A 1,033-nucleotide genomic window follows, 5' to 3' on the forward strand; every position below is an offset into this window, starting at 1 on the left:
CCAGGCCTACACGAGATGAGGCAGGATAAAGAGGGATAATCCCCCTCGATCCCAAATCATTGAGGCCAATTTCTAGCCATAGAATAATGGCGCGGCCGACTTGATCAGATTCGCATACACGTATTTCAGCTTATTGCTATTAAAAAGACTGTACGCAATTGAATTTGTCCGAATTAGCTCAGGCCCAATCAGGTAGGACACAACTCATGCAAGTCGGCCGACTTATTGGCTTGTTCAAGCCAACTTGGCCGACTTGCATGAGTGTGTTGTGTAGCAGCCTTAACAGGGGCGTTACAACAAACCTTCACTACCCATTGTTCTTAACAAAGCAAACAAAAAAAGAAATTGTTTTTTTTTAATATCTAAGGATCTACGACTTTTAAAAAATTTCATGTGAACCGCAGTTTTTTATTCTTCAGGAATTATGTAGGTACAGAAATATTGAAGTGCCACTGATAACCTACCTACTTATGTAGTTTAATTTTCGCCACATGGATTTGATCAAAAACTAATCCAGTACCATTGTAATGACGACTTTCAAATTTCAGAAAGAGTTATTTAATGTTGTAGAAAATCTTTTACAAATAAGAGAGGACCATTACCAATCGACATTCTTGTGCCTTATCCTTCTTTTTTTTCGTAAAATGTAAAATGTTACCTATCTACATATATTTGCAAGACTAAAAACCATATGACCAGTATATATCCAGTCTTTTAAAACCTTTCTCTATGTTATACTAGTTATTTTCAAATTAGAATCGTATTTGAGCATTATAGTTTAGTGTGTATACAGGGTGTCTCATAATTAGCTGCCAACCCTGAACATGTTGATTCTATGATCAAAACTAAGTAAAAAAGTTCATATGAACATGGGTCCGGAAATGCTTCCTAAGGGCACAGGGACCCATTGAAGAGGGAGGAATGGAAATCATTTTTTTGCAATATCTCTCAATCGCGTTGTGATAAATGAATGAAATTTGGTATACACAGCTAAATTTCATTCATTTATCACAACGACTAATCCATTTATTTC

The sequence above is a fragment of the Anoplophora glabripennis genome, unplaced genomic scaffold (assembly GCF_000390285.2).
Source record: "Anoplophora glabripennis isolate ALB-LARVAE unplaced genomic scaffold, Agla_2.0 scaffold912, whole genome shotgun sequence".
Classification (NCBI taxonomy): domain Eukaryota; kingdom Metazoa; phylum Arthropoda; class Insecta; order Coleoptera; family Cerambycidae; genus Anoplophora; species Anoplophora glabripennis.